The sequence below is a fragment of the Mesocricetus auratus genome, unplaced genomic scaffold, assembly GCF_017639785.1.
Source record: "Mesocricetus auratus isolate SY011 unplaced genomic scaffold, BCM_Maur_2.0 Super-Scaffold_100010, whole genome shotgun sequence".
Classification (NCBI taxonomy): Eukaryota; Metazoa; Chordata; class Mammalia; order Rodentia; family Cricetidae; genus Mesocricetus; species Mesocricetus auratus.
The window spans coordinates 79,173,842-79,190,051 of NW_024429194.1; the positions used below are offsets into that span (position 1 = coordinate 79,173,842).

The following is a 16,210-nucleotide window of genomic DNA, read 5'->3' on the forward strand; positions in this document are numbered from 1 at the left end:
GCTGCTCTTCCTGAGGACCTGGGTTCAATTCCCAGCACCCACATGGCGCCTCACAACTGTCTGTAACTCCAGTTCCAGGGGATCCAACGCCTATGGCAAAACACCAATGCACATAAAATAAAAATTAATTAATTAATTAATTAATTAAAAAAAGAAAAAAAAGGCAGCTCATAGATCCTGGCCAGGACTACCTGGACCATGTCCTGAACCTTCTTATAGTTAGAACCCAGTGACAAAACCGAGATGCAAGCTGACACCTCCCTTCACCATTACCAACACCCCCTCTCCCAGCCACCCCTTGCCCCTCAACCTACCCCCAGCTCCACTTTTCACAGCAGCAAGAGAAACCCAAACACCAGAAAAAGGCCAGCACAGCCAAACCCTAGTAAACTAGACAACTAAATAAATAAATAAAAAAACACATCTGACCAGAACAGGCCACTCTCATCTTCAAAACGCAAACGCTACAGGCAGAGACGGGTGACAAACAACAGCTGGAGCAGAGCAAAGCCTGTGTCTCAAGTAAACCTGTCACAGACAGTAACTCCAGATTCCAAAAAATAAAGAAAGTGCGCAGGTTTTGTCCAAACGAAAACTACTCAAGAAAATTGGCTGGAAGGAAACGGGGAAGGCAGAGCAGGTGAGATCTCCAGACATCCAAACTTACCACATTGTCTCATGCCCACAGGCCTCGTGGCTAGCACTGTTCTCCCTCTGGGAAAACCTAAGTTCTGGAGCATGAAACTCCAACTGTAACACGGCCCTGCCTCCTGGCGTGTCTCCCTCCACCATGGCACCACAGCTCCAAGGCCACACCAGGCACCTGGCTGAGGCCTTCTCTCTTCATCCGGCAGCAGCCACAGCTCCTGCTCCCAAGCACAGCCCTCAGGGCAAAGGGCCCAGAGCCCAGAGGTCTGGCCCTAAGTCCCAGGGGAGGGCAGGTCTCAAGAAAGCAGGCGTGAAGACCTAGCTGGGCCGGATGAACAGGTTCACGAGAAATGTGGAGAAGGGAGGCTCCCGGTCTTCCACCAGACGGACAGGAGCTGAGTCAAATGTGAGGCAAGTAAGTGTCACTAAGAAGAGGTGGCGGAACACCATGAGGGAAAGGTCCCAGGACGCCAAGAGAGCAGTTCCATAGAGCCTCTCTTCCCAATTCCAAAGGTAAGAAAGAAAGAGAAATCCTGCCCACCAGTTAGTTGAAATGGAAGAGCAAAAGGCTGGTCTGGGCACACACACCCTGAAGCCAGAGAGGCACCTGCTTCCACTCCCATAGGGGATGGGTACAAAACTGTGTCAGGCTCCACACCATCCTATGTCAATGGTCCTACTTCAGGCTGAACCACGCTATAGGCATATCTGCAGAAACTGATGTCTGACTCAGAAATGCCACCTAGCCAGCTAACTCCACTTCCTGGGTTTGCAAAGCAGAGCTCAAGGTCCCTCCTCAGAGAAGGCATGGGGCTGGGCCTGGCTACTGTGACCTCATCATCAGTCCAGGCGTAGGCAATTGAGAGAAACTTCAGTCTAGTGGCGTCTGACTTCCCCTCAAGGTGCCAGTCTGGAACCATGACAATGAATGCAGCAAGCCACCAGAACTATCATCAGGACGGTGACACGAGGAGCTCTCTGTACACCCTATGGCCAGCTCCTGCCCGCTCCTGATGTCCACCTCTTCACCCCTGGAGAAGCAGTGAGGTGGTCAAGGTAGTGAGAGGTGATAAATTTAAGGCCAGGAACCTGAAGAAGCCAGAATGCACTAGCCATAGGTCCCTAAGGAGTCATGGGTCTGCCCAACCTTTACCTTGCCGACAGGTACATGTGTACAGACTTTGTGATTCTCTAAATCTTGGCCTCCTAACAGGACACAGCTATGCCCCTGGGAGGGGGCTGGGGGGACAGGGTATGGAGCAGGAAGAGGGATTCCCCCATGGCTGTACAGAGGCTGATGCCCACAAGGGCTGAGCTACCTCAATCAGAAGCCCCCTTTTCCTCTCAGAACCCGTAAGTCTCTGCTCTTGAGACCCCAGTGTCCCTAAGGGCCATTGGCCCAGAATATCAGGTATCACCTCATTTTTCTGGGTACACAGCCTGCCATGGTTGATAAGAAAAGTCTGTTGAATAAACTTTTCTAGGAGAGACATAAACAAATGTCTGCTCCCCCCAGACACAGCACCAAGCACCAACGACAGACCGAAGTAGTATTCCACTAATGTCCAACTTGATGAACCAATGAGTTTAATGTCTCACTTACAGAACATGGGTGACCCCCAAAACAGTCAAACACTGGAAAAATCTTAGCTCAGCAAGAACGGTGACTTCCCCACAGCTGCATAGATGGAGTCCTCCTAGAGTTATCCTCCCACCCCCAATATACTATAGCTCCTTCCCATACAGCACTGGCTGGGAAGCGCAGGGGTGGCTGGAATCTCAGGCTAGGGTACAATGGCTCTCCTTCTTTAAGGGACTGCCAACAGTCAATAGGCCCTAACTCAGCGGTCTCTTGCAAGTGGTCTCAGCTGCCATCTGAAGAGGATGGCTGTTACATCGACAGGATAATGTTCTACACAACGGGGGCCACCCAGGTGGGAGGAAATCTGACCAGGCAGAGACACCAGGCTCTCCAGACAAGCTGTGGTATGTACTGTGCATATGGAGGCCAGAGTTTGACTCTAGGAGTCTTCCTGAATTGCTCGCTGATTTGGCTAGTCTACCCACCCAGCTTGCTGGAGGTCCGGTCTCTGCCTCCTACACAAGGGAATTACAGGAGGGTGCTGGGGGTTCGAACTCCATCCTCACACGGGCACAGCAAGCACCTTACCCACGGGGTCATCTCCCCAGGCCCGAATCTCCTTCTTAAAGACCTTCCCTGCCATTCTAGGCAACTCTAGGTGGGATTCACCTACACCTACCCTGTGGGCATTCCTCAGACAGCAGGAAGGGAGTCACCACATGCCCTCACATGGGGTAGGCCCCACAAGTATGAGACAACTGAAAAACAGCAGAAAGAGCACACATCCCCTTTCCTCATGCATTGCCTCACTTCCAAAGCCACGTGGAGACTGGAGACTGCCTGCCTGCTGTGAGAGCATCCCAGGAAGGTAGAGGTTCTCACTCAACATCTGGGGACAAAGGCACGCTGGTGAGGATCCAATGAGAAACCTTAGATCCCTGAAGTCGAAGTTTGTAACAGTACTGTCAGATTTTCTTTCTGTCACTGGTAAAGAGAAAGCTCCCACAAATCGAACAGAGGTAACAAGCTCCCATGTTCCTAAAGCAACTCCATTATTCTCTGGCATCTGGGAGCCCAGGAGATAAAATCAATTCCTTTCACGCTGTTATTCAAACACTTTCCTCTTTTGAAAACACATGTAGAGATAGCTCTAATTTAGGTTATGTTGGTGAACCAACATAATGGCCGAGCGGGGATTTCTATATTCTAATTACACAGAATTTAGGACAAAATATTCGTGTAAGTGATTCTGAGATACTTGATAAATAGGTCATAATGAGTTCATTTGGCTGTTAAAATCCATCACAAGCAACACAGCACAACTAACTCCCATATCAGGAAGAGGTAGCAACAAGGCAGGAAACCAGGCCCCTCCTGCAGGCTGGTGCACCCTGGAAGTAAAAACCAATTACAGCATCCTTGCAAACCACTGGGAGCTGAAGCTCCCTACCCCTCGCCAGGCCGGTGCACTCAGCCAATCCCTCGATGAATGAGCAAGGTCCCAGTGTAGTCACTGAGTATTCTGAGTCAGTACAGCAACACCCTGGACTATTTTCAATCCTACCATTAAACACTCAACTATGAAAGAAAAAAGAAATACACCCTCGCCTACCTTACAGGAACAATACTTATTTGTCAATTAAGTAAGCGGTTGGGGATGGGGTTTGACAGGGGAAGTTGGCCTCCATCCCCTGGCAACAGGATCCTACAGGGACTGAACCATACCTGTTGCACAGCCAAGACAAGCCCTGGTGGCCTGCTGAGCCAGGCCCCAGGGACAGGATTTGTACTGGGGCAACTGGCACCAAACGGCTCTCCTCAGACACTACAGTGTCCTCAATGTCTGTCTCAGGCCCTCAGCCAAGCTGCTGGGAACAGAGGGGAGGAGGCACCTGCCTGCCTGGTGCCTACTGCAACGGGAAGAAGGGGTGGCAAACTGGCCAGCCCTCAGGCTGGGGCTCGCCCTGACAGCCCATCAATGTCGCCTGACACCTCTGGCTGTGCCTAGCTCATGCGGAGGGGTAGGGATGGCACAAATCACAAGGGTCTAAATGTACTGGGGAGTTGGGTGAATCCGGGTTTAAATCAGTTAAGTCCTTCCACCCCAGGTCATCTCAGTGGTAGCGTCTGGAACTGGTGGCTGAGCATCTCCCAGAATCCCTCCTCTCCCCTGAAGCAAGATCTATGACAGCCTTGGGTCTATACCAGCCTCTGGCTCAACCACTCAGGTCAGCAAGGGGGACAAACACTGGCCTCGGAGCTACCAACCTCACAGTTTTCTGGCTATCTGGCCTTGGGGGAGAAACCTGACCTCTCTAAACCAGTTGCACAGTATGGAATCCATGAGACAGTAGCGTCTCCTACCAGCCAACATATCATACCACACGTGACAGGTGGTGGGAGAGTCCTAAGAAGGAACGGGAGATTACGTGACTGTCTGACTACTATGCAGACACTATCTGCTATGAGGTTCCCTAGGGGAGGAGAGGGAAAAGAGGTTCAGGCAGACACAAATGGACCTTCAGGGTGGGTGGGTGGGGGCCACCCAGAAGCCTGAGGAGAGGGATCTTCAAAAGCCTTACTCCTCAAGGCTCATGCTCAAGAATAAGAGGGAAGGCCAGGCCGGGTGTTGGTGGCGCATGCCTTTAATCCCAGCACTCGGGAGGCAGAGGCAGGCGGTTCTCTGTAAGTTCGAGGCCAGCCTGGACTACCAAGCGAGTTCCAGGACAGCCTCCAAAGCCACAGAGAAACCCTGTCTGGAAAAACCAAAAAAAAAAAAAAAAAAAAAAAGAATAAGAGGAATAAGAGGGAAGACAGGCCTGACCTTTGGAAATACAAAAACTGGGTGGGTAACAGGATGGCAAGAGCGTGAGTCCTGACATAAGGCAAAGTGGGCTTCTCTGACACCCACTTCCTCATCTGCCATGTGGAGGCCACTGTTGGGAGATGGCAGCCTCCTCCATGCACCCTCTGGCCCCTTGCAAGAGTTACTGCAACAGAACCACTCACTCACTCTCTGCTTTGGGCAGCCTTAGGCATACTTCCTTGGGTACAATCAACTAGCCCCATATTGCCATCTGCCCTTGGCTACCTGGGGCAGAGATTCCACTATCAGAGCTCCCCAACATCCAGAGCTCCCCAACACCCAGGGTTCCTCAGCAACCAGGACTCTTCTCTTATAAAGGTTCCATGGCTCTGGTAGCTGCAAAGAGGACCCCTTATTCTGGACAGACTTCCCCCCACAGAACTGTCACAGGCACCTTGCTCTACCCAGCAGCAGCCCTGGATGGCTGTGGACCACCAGACTGCAGACCCAGGCTTTACCGGGTCTCACGGCCGACACTGCTTGGGACACATAATGTCTCAGTGCCTACAAGCACTCTGGTCACTGACCTCACTCTGAATGAAAAATGAGACACTCAGAGAGGCTCTGCCACTTGCTCCAGGCCCCATCACTATGGCATGACTTAGGACAGAGGACTTTGGCACCAATCAGTCAGGGCCATTGGTTGCCACTCAGACTCATCCATCCAATACTTTCCCTACACCTTGTGGGACCACCAAGACCTAGCCCACTTGACAAGGATGTAGGGCTTAGGGAAGTGTCATCATGGTACCCCAGGGTGGGAGAAGAGAGAGGTCCAGGGCTGGAGTGCCTGGGGAGGCTAAGCAGGAATGACTGGCAGCTTAGAGCTTTGAGGCCCCCAACCCCCAGGTGCATCTGTAAATGGCCAGGCCTGAAGTGCAGAGCTGGCTATGTGACTGCAAGAGGTCAGCTGGGCTTTTAAAAGCCCAGAAAGTAGTTGGCCAGGGCCCATCTTCCCTTTCCCTGCCTATCAGCATCCCACCCTACATACATCATATATGCAGAACACCCAGCTATGGCTATGTTGGAAGTCAGCCAGCCTTCCCCTCATCCACACAGCTTTGCTGGTCTCAGGGGCTGCAAGGCTCGCCTTCCTCTCAGGGAACTGGCCTTTGGGCCTCCGCCACCCTGATATGTAACAGCTAAATGAGTCACCTGTCACCTGATGGCACTCACTGTCCTATGCAGATTTTGAACTAGCAGACCTGGATCACAGGGCCTGCCCCTCCCAGGGAATCCCATCCACTCTGCAAGTTACAATTCTTTTTTTGTTTGTTTGTTTGGTTGGTTGGTTGGTTTTTAAAAAGATTTATCCGTGTATTTATTTTATGTGCATAAGTATTGTCTTCATGCACACCAGAAGAGGGAATCAGATCCCATCACAGATGGTTGCGAGCTACCACGTGGTGCTGGGAATTGAAGTCAGGACCTCTGGAAGAGCAGTCAGTGCTCTTAACCTGAGTCATCTCTCCAGCCCCTTTTCTTGTTTGTTTGTTTGTTTTGTTTTGTTTTGTTTTTCTAGACAGGGTTTCTCTGTATATCTCTGGCTATACTGAAACTCACTCTGTAGACCAGGCTGGCCTCAAACTCACAGAGATCCGCCTGCCTCTGCTTCCCTGAGTGCTGGGATTAAAGGCGTGTGCTGCGCCAGCACTGCTTGGCTGAGTCACAATTCTTGAAGTCCAGCTCACAAATGAATGCTCAGATAGCCCGGACCAAGTCCCACCCAGCCTGACCTCCTGAACCCTGTGGACTAGATACCACCCACTTCAACCCCTTCTCTGCCCTTGGTGCCCCTCCTGAACAGGCACTCATTCCTTGCCATTTGCCTCCAATCCAGTGAGGGGAGTGGGGCTCCCAGGAGGGAGGGGTGAGGAAGGGTGTAGGAGGTCATCCAGGCCATCCTCCTGGGCTCCACCCTGGTGCTGCGGGTGGCTGACTCATGCTTCATTTCCTGTCTACAAAGACAACTGTGTGTGTGGTGGAGTCGCACGTGGGCCATTTGGCTCCCACCGTTGGGCAGTGGCACTAAAGACCAACAGGAGACACTAGCATGTCGTTCCTCTGAGTTCTACCTCCAGCACCCGTGAGTCCCTCCCTTCCACTCTCCTCTCTCCCTCTCGCCTTCCACACCCTCCCCCACTTCTCAACTGTATTTAAACCTTGTGACGGAAATGCCTCCTGAAGTGAAGTGATTCACACACCCCTGCACTCGTTAGCAAGCTGTTGAACAAAATGTCATCTTCTTCCTTGATCCAGGATCCACGAAGCACGCCTGTTTCACGTTCTTGGAGGCCATGCCACCTCTGACCTCCATCCCACCCCCCCCCGTTCCCAGCCCCCCTCCCCACCACCACTCATCCCTGGCTACCTCGAAGCATTGCCTTGGAAATGACACGTGATCCCCTCCCTTCTTCGGTCAGAGCCCTGACCATTCCCTATGGGTAAAATGGGTGAGGAAGGGGCAAGCTGCAGAAACCAGTCACTGAAGCTAAAATGGGATACCCAAAAGGCACACTGTGAGGCTCTCCAGGGCACAGACAGCGTAGCTTTCTCCTATGCTGAGGAGTGTCACTCTGGACAGCCAGCCTCCCAACCATGCCCACACACACTCAAACCTCACATTCCACTTCTCAGACTTGAGAAATGACTCATATACCTCCCTCTATGCCTAGCAGTGGCTAGGGACAAAAAAAAAAATCATCTCCTCTGGCTCAGGGTTCCTTCCCCAAGTCCCAGGCTCATGAAAACCCAGAAGGGTCCTGTACTTGACTGAAAACGTCTCTGGGTATGAATTGATCCATCCTATTTGAAGTCTATGGAAAACAAAAGAATGGGCAGAGAGCAAGCCAAGAAACCCCTACCAGCACATGGTCCTGCAGTCACTCCTTGGGCATCTAGCTGTAGAAGGTCTCTTCTGAAAACAGAATGGGTTTTGTGACACTGAAGTTTTGTGGGTGTCTTTATTCACTTTTAGTCTGTACTCAGTATTGACTTGTAGAGCCTCATATATGCCATACGACTGAGCTATAGTTGCGGTCTTTTAATGTCTCCCTGTGTAGCCTGACTTTGAACTCACAGTCTGCCTACCTCAGTTACTTTTTTTTTTTTAAAGAACTTGAGGTTTCTTTTTTTTTTTAAAGATTTACCTATTTTTATTTTACATGTATGAGTGTTTTGCCTGCATGCATGTGTGTGCACTACATGTATGCGTGGTACCCACGGAGATCAAAAGAGGGCATCAGATCCCTGGAACTGGAGTTACAGACAGTTGTGAGCTGCTGGGAACTGAACCCTGGTCCTCTTAAACAAGCACTCTTAACCACTGAGTCATCTCTCCACCCTGAGCTTCAGAGTTTTAAATATCAAACTTCTCACTCAATGGACCATCTGGAGTATGCCTTCCTGACATCATGGGTCCCCATCGCAAGTGTCCTCTGAGCGACAGGCTGTGACAGCCTGCCTGGGTAGCAGGGTAGGACAACCAGGTTACCATGCAGGACCACAAACCCTTACTGACACAGCCTCGCTTACCAGGGCTGCTTTCTCAGGCAACAGGAAAACAGTCTACCCTTCCTTCCACCACAGGCCCCCAAAAGAACACTGGTAACATTCAGCACTGTCTAGTGTCCTAGATAAACACGCACAGAGAAAAGACAGGGTATAAAGGATTTTTTTTTTGTTTTTTGTTTTTTAGAGACAGGGCTTCTCTGTAGCTTTGGAGGTTGTCTGGGAACTCGCTCCGTAGACCAGGCTGGCCTCAAACTCACAGAGATCTGGCTGCCTCTGCCTAACGAGTGTTGGGATTAAAGGCGTGTGCCACCACTACCCGGCGAAGCTAGGATCGTTTGAGCCAGAGCTTCTTGAAGTGAAACTAGAAACTTGCCAGGCGGTGGTGGCACACGCCTTTAATCCTAGCACTCGGGAGGCAGAGGCAGGCGGATCTCTGTGAGTTCGAGGCCCGGCTGGACCCACAGCCTCCAAAACAATACAGAGAAACCCTGTCTCATAAAACCAAAAAAAAAAAAAAAAAAGTGAAACTAGAAAGTTTCCCCCTATGTCACTATTCAACAATGGGAGAAAAAAAATCCTTCTAATAGCAAAAAACAAAACAAAACAAAACAAAACCCAGACATCAACGTATATGGACAGAGTGTGCATGCCCCTCCCTACAAGTGTAGACAGTACAGATCACACCTTTATCACCTCCATGCCCCTCGGGGATTAGGGTGGCATTTATCCCTAGACACACAAGGCTCAGCCTACATCACACATAAAATAGAATCCCAATCACTGAACAGTGTCATTGAGCCTGTCCCAGAGTCTTCTGAGTATCCTGCCTCACTTCAGTTCAGGGGGACAGCAATATGGGATAATGGTGCTGTCCAGGCGTCTCCTGAGTCTGCTCCGGTGGCTGCTTTCCTCTAAAATATCAACATCCTGAGGCCCTGCCCTCGGGCCCCTCCTCGGGTTGGGACCTGTCTACCCATACCTACCCATCCATTTAGGCTGTACCCAGTTCATTTCCAACCTACACGATCCCTGTCTGAAGAGCTCTGTGTGCGTGCACCCCCACCCTGCCACAGGCACCAGCTGAGCAGTTAACTGGGACAGGGCCGTGACTACCACCAACCTCACCATAAAGAAATGGAACTGGAAAAGCCCAAGTCAGCAGAGAGTGCCCACTTTGTTCCCTTTTCCTACCATGGGCGGCAACGGTGGCACACAGGCGGCACTAACATGGTTTTCTAGTGATTAAAAAAAAAAGTATCACTTCCACGAAGGGCAAGGAGGTGTTCCTTCTACTCTCAGAGAACCATTCAAAGACTCCTCTCTGCCCAAGTGGCAAGTTCAGAGGCAGAGAGAACACAGACCCAGCCAGGATTAAAGTCAAAGATCTCTGAGCTCCCAAACAGCCACCGGCAGCCTTCCTCCTCCCTGTCTGAGGAGAAGCCTATGGGGATTCCTTCAAAACTGGGGCCCCACCCTCATGGTTCAAAGAGATGTCCCAATCTGTGCCCATCCCACAGCCAGGCTGTTGAACACAGCAGGGAAGTTCCCCCATCCACAGCGCCTCCTTGTCTCTCCCTCCCATAACAGAACCAGACACAGAAGCATCTCTGGGGAGGTGGCTGCCCCCCCCCAGGCTCTGCAGGTCCAAAGTGCACACCCATTGCATGGGCTGGGAAGGCTCCAGGTTGGTAAACTCTCCCTGGGAACTGCAAGACAGCAGTTCTGGTCCCACCTTGTGATAACTGATGTTGAAGGATTAAGCACGGAGTGGCTAAGGGAGGAAAAGCCCAGCTCCATGCTGCTGCGATGGAATCGTATTGATCTACAAGGAGAACAGACCAGACCCATCCTTGGGGTGGCCAGACTGGAGCTGGCCATCTGTGAACACAGTCCCCTTGTTACTGATGCACATGGCCACGCATGGATGTGTTCATGGACAGATGCAGGTACACAGGGGTCAGAGGTCTGTCCTTCCATTTGAAGGGGCCCAGAAGCAACCAAACCCAGTAGCAACCAGCACCCCCTAGATCTGGGGTTTCTGATACTGATCCCCAGGGAAGGAACCTAGGCTCCCAATAGAATGGGCAGACTCTAGGGCTAAACTTGGACCAGGCTGTGAACCAAACAGCCGTGAAGCGCTCAGGTTCTCAGAGAGACGGTGGTGTGGGAACTGGAGACAAAGAACAGATCCCATGGTAAAGTGTAAAACACGAGTCAACAGGAACAGAAGCCAACGGCTAGTGAGTAGCTAAATGAAGAAGACAATTCCCAAATCCACACAGATTTGCAAAGAATTCAAGTGTTTGGCCATTGTGGGGGTAGCACAGAGACCCTTTTGCTTCTCAGTTGTGGAATGCACTGGGAATTCCTTCCAAAGAGTGTGGCAGGGATGCTTTGACACAGAGGCCCCTTGATAAATACACCTAGGCCAGGGGTGCGCCGACAGCAATGAGTCACAGTGAAAGACAGAATGCAGGCATCGAGAACACGGCTGCCCTTCCCAAACACACCTGTCACCCCAGACTCATCAGCACAAAAACATCTACATTTCAAGAGAGGATTCCCAAGTGACACGAAAACTCCAACACGGGGCCCTGCAGCCCACCAACCTCCTCAAGGAGTCAACCAAAGTCTGAGACAGTGTCACAGTCAAGAGGAGCCTAAGGAGATGTGGCAACTAGACATATGTGGGATCTGGATGGGGTCCTGGGACAAAAACAAAGACAGGAGGCAACCATGAAGACAACCTGTCAAGCAGACGACTTCATTAATAACCAAATTGCCACCTACCCCTAGTGACCTGAGCTCCACCCCTGGGGATGGAGACCATGGTGGAAGAAAAGAACTGACTCCCAAAAGTTGCCCTCTGAGCCCGGCAGTGGTGGAACGTGCCTTTAATGCCAGCACTGGGAGGCAGAGGCAGGCAGATGTCTGTGAGTTCAAAGCCAGCCTGGGATACAAAGCAAGTTCCAGGGCAGGCTCCAAAGCTACACAGAGAAACCTTGTATCCGAAAAACAAAACAAAACTACAACGAAAGTTGCCCTCCAGCCTTCACATGAATACTGTGGCATTTTGTACCCACAGATACAAACATAAGTAAATGTTAAGATACTGGTCTGCAAACAGTAACGAGTGAACCACATGGGGGCAAGGGTGGCAGGAGCAAGGGGGGGGTAGTCGAAACAGGCACAATTGCCACCACAACGCATCCACAGTGAACAAGGAAAGCTGACACAAAGGTCACCCACACTGTGATTACCGGTGCATAAAAGAATCCAGAGAAGGCAAATCCACAGATAACCTAGCAGGGTGGTGGCCTCAGCCGGGGAAAGAGGCAGTGGGGTGCCAGCTCTCCAGTCCTTGTCTCCTTCTGGAAACATCCTCTAGATTGTGGTGATGGCTGGCGAGATCATGAATGGTTTAGAAAGCAGCAGATTATATCTGTAAAGGGTGGAGCGTGAGGTGCATGAAACACACCTCAACAAAGAGATACGCAGAAAGGACAGACTCCTCCTGGGCTTGCTCCCTCCCTGCAGCAGCTGTCAGAGCACCTGGCCTCTCCCTGCCGCACAGCCTGGTTCAGCTATGGATGAGCCCTAAAGCTAGGGTCCCTTCCGTATGAACTGTCAATGACCCAGAGAAGACAGAGCACAATGTCCACCCAGTGCCGTGACAGCTCACTCGAGGCTGTCTGACACAAGGGACATGGCGCTAAATGGGATGGAGAGATCCCTGCTTTCAAAAGCCCACCTTCTGCCAGGCGGTGGTGGCACACACCTTTAATCCCAGCACTTAGGGAGGCAGAGGCAGGCGGATCTCTGTGAGTTCGAGGCCAGCCTGGTCTACAGAGTGAGTTCCAGGACAGGCTCCAAAACAACACAGAGAAACCCTGTTGAAAGAAAGAAAGAGAGAGAGAGAGAGAAGAAAAGAAAAAGAAAGCCCCACGGGAGGCAAACAGGAAAGAGGCAGTCTTGTATCTTGGGGAAACCCCTGAACATCTCTGCTTTAGTATTGTGAGATGGAGCCCACCACAGCACGACCTTCAGGAGTCACAAGAAAGAAACCACAGGAGCTCCTCAGAAGAATGTCACAGGGCCCTGAGAGACTGCTGTGCCTTGAAATACCACATGACCCCTTGAAACTAAACTCATCACTAGAGGAGGCTTACCAAGGCAGCAGGGTGGGGGATGGACATGATGACCCACAACGACATGGGACCCTGGAGCTGCTCTGTCACAAGCCACCACACAAGCTCAAATCCAAGCTCTGCTACTGTCCTAAGCTGTACTTGAGCAAGCTGTGCCCCTCCCTCTCTGTGCCTCAGTTTCCTCACCTGGTGAGGTAGCAAAAGTTCTCGTGGGTGAGACGATCCTTGAGAGGCACTCGGTGCAGCGAGTGGTGTGTAGACGGATTTGTCCTCCTACTACTATTTTTTTTTCTCAGATGAGCCAATACTTCCTGTCTTCCTGTATGACCACAGGGGACTTTAATCACAGGCTTAAGTGTAATCACAACCCTGGTTATAACTCAAACACCAAACAGTCTTAACAACGGCTTTTAGATGTCAAATGTTATTAGCGGTGACTTCAATCTAAAGTCCCCTCCTAGGCCTCTGTACTGGCCACACACAGACACCCCAGAAGAAAAGAATGTCTCCTACAATTAGGGAAACCTGGTCTGTCACATCTCTTCTTTTGCTTTATAGGACATTTCTCCACCAGCCACAAGCTCTGGTCAGGTACAGCGGGGCGAAGCTAGGCAAGGAACTCCGGGCCTCCTCCCTGCAGCCAGCCCACACCTGGCTGAGGAAGACTTGGACTTTCACCCCCCCTTCCAAGCAACATTTTTGTTGTTGTTGGGGTTTTTTTTCCTAGTTCTACCCAGAATGAAGGGAAAGCAGGACGCCACCCGTGCAAAGCCAAGGGGAAAGCAACCCCAGAGCCACTATGGCACCAAAAAGCTCCCAGCTAGCTCGCAGGGCTCACATACCAAACCTTCCAGAGCCTACATTTATGGTCAAACTGCCCTGGGGTGTTGAGCCTACATTTATGGTCAAACTGCCCTGGGGTGTTGAGCCTACATTTATGGTCAAACTGCCCTGGGGTGTTGGCTTCCCTAGAAATGGTCACCTGAGACCAGGGAAAGGAGCTACCTTTGCAAAGAAGATGCAAGTCCATCTGCTTTCACCTGTGACTCACTTGCACGGCTCCCTTCTTATCTCCCTGGATTCACGATCACCTGCTCTCCAGGAAGCACAGCTATACCAGTGGGCCACAACACACCTTTCACTGCTAATGGGGCTGGCCGCACCCTCAAGGTCTACCTTGCAGGGAAGAATGTAGAAACTCTGAAAAGGTGAGCCAACCACACACCATCACAAGCATCTCCCACTAACAGGTGCTTGCCACCACAGACACTAAGTCACCCTGACACAGAGAGACACATAAAGAGGGCCAAACAGCAGAGCAGATAAGCCAGGGCCGCTCAGGAGGAGAACCTGCCCAGCTCCCCAAGAGAGGATGGCCCCCCAAACATGAGCCTCTGGCTGCAGATACATCACCCCAGAACAAGCACCCCCAATCCTGTGAAAAGGCTCAGTAGGTCAGGCTTCAAGAGAGAAACCTTACCAGAGCATAGGGCAACTAGATGGCGATTCCATATATTGTCCCCAGAGCAGGAAGGGACACCAGGCAGCACAATAGCCAACAAGGATCCCACATCAAAACACCGAGCTGTGGGTTCTCCAGACACAGATTCTGATTCTGTCCAGATGTGGTGTGGCTGGAGCAGGTGTTTCTAAACATCTGTAACTTACCTGCTATACTCCCCTTGCAGAGCTACGCTGAGGCTATGCCAACACTGCCAAGAGCATCTCGGGGCCTCCAATGACACTGTTTCCATTGTGCGAGCACTCTCTATTATGAGGCAGAAATGTTGATTCAGGAAACAGGTCTGAGTCTCCTCTTTCTAGGTGGTGAAGGTGAAGCCCAGCAAGAATGAGGACAGCAGAGGCCATCGCTGCTGGCACTGGCAACTGCTCTGACTGCTGGCGCCACTCCGGGTGAACCAGGATAACAGATAACAGAGGGCGCCCGGGAGGCTTGGAGAGAAAGACCACTGCTCCTTCCCTAGGAAAGGCACCCCTGCAAAGCCCCTCTGCCTGCCCAAGTAGGAGGCAGGATAAACAGGTGCCCAGACTGTGCAGAAACAGACCTCAACTCAGACCGTCCTGGATGGTTTGCGGGATATACGTGCTAGCATGGACTCAGACAGGTATCACTAGGACCAGTAGGGACAGCCACGCTCCCTACCATCAGCCCGGCTGGCTGAGGAAAAACCGAGCAGAGCAGGGAAATGGTGGTGCACAAACCATATGATCCTGGACATCCAACCTCCCAGTCAGTCATCAGTACCTAGCTCAAACTCCCTGAGAGTTCAGTAGTCAGTATCACAGCAAAGGCAAGGGAGCTCCAACATCTAGCAGTAGCTTGGGAAGGAGACAGAAACATGCATGTTGACTGAGATCATTGGGGTGTCCCAGAGAGCATCTGTGGGTTGTGGTTTCATCCTAGCATAGGGCAGCAATAATAAAACACCCTCACAGGGCCAGGCTGTGTGTCTCCATATGGGCCTAGGAACAGGTGGGGCAGCGACAGAACGAGAGAAGATTCCTCAGATTATCAGCAGGTCCGTTAAGGCCACCTGAGAGGCTAAGGGCAGGACAACCTGGCCCGACTCCTGACCTAGAGTGTGTCTGGCCAGCATGGAAGCCATATCGTATCATCAATCCTCTTCTCCTTTGTCACTCACCGATGGGGAAACTGAGGCAGGGGATGCTCATTCCCTTGCCCAATGTCACAGAGCAGGTATATAAGAAAAACTAACTTTCAACTGTCCCTTATTTCAAACCCTACAGAGCCCAAATCATGACCATCCTTCTGGGTTTGGCCCAAAAGCAAGGCCCTCTGCCTAGCTAGACTTCAGTGCACCCGGGGAGGGCTGAGACTTGGGACCTCACAACTTGAATTTTGATCCCTAATCTGCACAAAGTGAGGAAGGAAGGGAGCCCACCCTGAAAACAGGTCTCCCCCAAACTGAATCCCTCCTACCTCTGGAAATGGGGAAGCTTGGAGGTGTACCAGCTTGTCTCTGGCTCTGGAAACCTGTTCCTCGCTCTACCACTGGGCCACAGTAGGAGACAGGGGAACCAACACCCAGACTGGCCCCTCTCCACCTTTCAGAGGTGCTAGTCCCGCTGTGGACAGGTGAGGTCTTAGGCTGGGTGCGGCCACACAGCACCCCACCTTAGCGGTTGTAATAAACACACAGGCCTAAGCTCCAGTCAGGTGCCAACTGTCCCCAGAAACCCACAGGCTGATGTCCAAATGAAAGGAAAAAAGCCACACAGAAAACAGGGTGTGGAAAGGGGAGCAAGCGTCCACAACTTTTCCCCAGGTCATGTCTTGGGCCACACCGGCCTGGAGAGCCCTCCTCCTTTCCAGTTCACCCACCCCCACAAGAGTGGGTCAGTAGGACGACATTTGCTGCGCCCTCATCCTGTCCCCCGCTAGCGGCCTAGGCATGGTGACCCATCTAAGAA

General features: G+C 51.6%; 1 protein-coding gene across 1 annotated transcript in view; it reads right to left on the reverse strand.

Annotated features, from left to right (window-relative positions):
* Positions 1 to 16,210, reverse strand: part of Gramd4 (GRAM domain containing 4) — a 76,389-nt gene that overhangs the window by 59,736 nt on the left and 443 nt on the right. The window lies entirely within an intron of this gene.